Consider the following 2,848-nt stretch of genomic DNA (forward strand, 5'->3'; position numbering starts at 1 on the left):
GGTGGAGCCCTCATCTTCTCAACATCAACAAACCCCATCAAGTGAAGCAAATGATGCACCAACCCAAGAACAAGAACAACACCCTCTCTCTAGTGTGCAAGATCAAGGACAAGATCAAGGTCATGATCAACCAAGAATTCATGATGGTTCCGACGAGTATCCATTTGATATTTGCTCCGCACCAAATGATGTCCAAGATCAAGCACATGATGTTGAGCACTCACAAGAAATTGTGGTTGCTCAAGTGGAAGGTCAAGACGGGGACCCAAATGATCAAGTTGATCAAGTGACACCTCCAAGGCCAAGAAGAACCAAGGAGGAGATCGAGGCCCGTCGTCTAGCAAGAAGAGAAAGGCAACTTGAGCGTCTTGAACACACTCACGACAAGGTTCTTGGTGATGTAAGGGCGAAGGTTTCCACAAGAAGGCAATTGGCTAATTTTAGCAACCATCATGCTTATATCTCCTTAGTGGGACCCAAAAAGTATTTGAAGCCCTTGAAGATTCGGATTGGTTGGAAGCTATGCACGAAGAACTCAACAACTTCAAGCGCAACAAAGTGTGGACTTTAGTAGAGAAGCCAAAGGGGTGCCGCAATGTTATTGGCACTAAATGGATATTCAAGAACAAGCAAGATGAGTTTGGGAATGTTGTGAGGAACAAGGCAAGATTGGTGGCTCAAGGGTTCTCTCAAGTTGAGGGAATTGACTTTGGAGAAACCTATGCTCCCGTGGCTCGTCTTGAGTCCATCCGTATCCTTCTTGCTTATGCATCGCATCATAACTTTAAGTTACAACAAATGGATGTGAAAAGTGCATTTCTTAATGGTCCTATTCATGAAGAGGTTTATGTTAAGCAACCCCCGGGGTTCGAGGATTTCAACTTTCCTAACCATGTCTACAAGCTTGATAAAGCACTTTATGGTCTCAAACAAGCTCCTAGAGCTTGGTATGAGCACCTTAAGGAATTGTTGGTAGACCGTGGGTTTGATGTTGGGCTAATCGACCCCACTCTTTTTACTAAGAGGGTCAATGGGGAGTGATACGTCTCCGACGTATCGATAATTTCTTATGTTCCATGCCACATTATTGATGTTATCTACATGTTTTATGCACACTTTATGTCATATTCGTGCATTTTCTGGAACTAACCTATTAACAAGATGCCGAAGTGCCAGTTCCTGTTTTCTGCTGTTTTTGGTTTCAGAAATCCTAGTAACGAAATATTCTCGGAATTGGACGAAATCAACGCCCAGGTTCCTATTTTGGCCGGAAGCATCCAGAACACCCGAGAGCCACCAGGGAGGGGGCACAGGCCCACCAAACCCTAGGCTGGCGCGGCCAGGGGGGGCCTGCGCCACCCTATGGTGTGGGTACCCCTTCGACCCTCTGGCACCGCCTCTTCGCCTATTTAAAGCCTCCGTCGCGAAAACCCTGATACGTTGGACGAAACCCACAGAAACCTTCCAGAGCCGCCGCCATCGCGAAGCCAAGATCTGGGGGACAGGAGTCTCTGTTCTGGCACACCGCCGGAACGGGGAAGTGCCCCCGGAAGGCTTCTCCATCGACACCGCTGCCATCTCCACCGCCATCTTCATCACCGCTGCTGCTCCCATGAGGAGGGAGTAGTTCTCCATCGAGGCTCAGGGCTGTACCGGTAGCTATGTGGTTCATCTCTCTCCCATGTACTTCAATACAATAATCTCATGAGCTGCCTTACATGATTGAGATTCATATGATGATGCTTGTAATCTAGATGTCATTATGCTAGTCAAGTGAGTTTTACTTATGTGATCTCCGGAGACTCCTTGTCCCACGTGTGTAAAGGTGACAGTGTGTGCACCGTGTGGGTCTCTTAGGCTATATTTCACAGAATACTTATTCACTGATGAATGGCATAGTGAGGTGCTTATTTATATCTCTTTATGATTGCAATGTGTTTGTATCACAATTTATCTATGTGCTACTCTAGCAATATTATTAAAGTAGTTCTATTCCTCCTGCACGATGTAATGGTGACAGTGTGTGCATCCGTGTTAGTACTTGGTTTATGCTATGATCATGATCTCTTGTAGATTATGAAGTTAACTATTGCTATGATAGTATTGATGTGTACTATTCCTCCTACATATGCATGAAGGTGACAGTGTGAATGCTATGTTAGTACTTGGTTTAGTCTTTTGATCTATCTTACACTATAAGGTTACTTAAATATGAACATTTAATTGTGGAGCTTGTTAACTCCGGCATTGAGAGTTCGTGTAATCCTACGCAATGTGTTCATCATCCAACAAGAGTGTAGAGTATGCATTTATCTATTCTGTTATGTGATCAATGTTGAGAGTGTCCACTAGTGAAAGTCTAATCCCTAGGCCTTGTTCCTTAATACTGCTGCGTTACTACTGCTTGTTTCTTTGTTTCAGCGTGTTACTACTGCTGCAATACTACCACCATCAACTACACGCCAGCAAGCTATTTTCTGGCACCGTTGCTACTGCTCATATATATTCATACCACCTGTATTTCACTATCTCTTCGCCGAACTAGTGCACCTATTAGGTGTGTTGGGGACACAAGAGACTTCTTGCTTTGTGGTTGCAGGGTTGCATGAGAGGGATATCTTTGACCTCTTCCTCCCTGAGTTTGATAAACCTTGGGTGATCCACTTAAGGGAAAACTTGCTGCTGTTCTACAAACCTCTGCTCTTGGAGGCCCAACACTGTCTACAGGAAAAGGAGGGGGAAGTAGACATCAAGCTATTTTCTGGCGCCGTTGCCGGGGAGGAAAGGTAAAAGGTACTCACACTCCGGACCTCGGCTACCAAGCTATTTTCCATCGTTGTAAGTACTC

The sequence above is a fragment of the Lolium perenne genome, chromosome 1 (assembly GCF_019359855.2).
Source record: "Lolium perenne isolate Kyuss_39 chromosome 1, Kyuss_2.0, whole genome shotgun sequence".
Taxonomy (NCBI): Eukaryota; Viridiplantae; Streptophyta; class Magnoliopsida; order Poales; family Poaceae; genus Lolium; species Lolium perenne.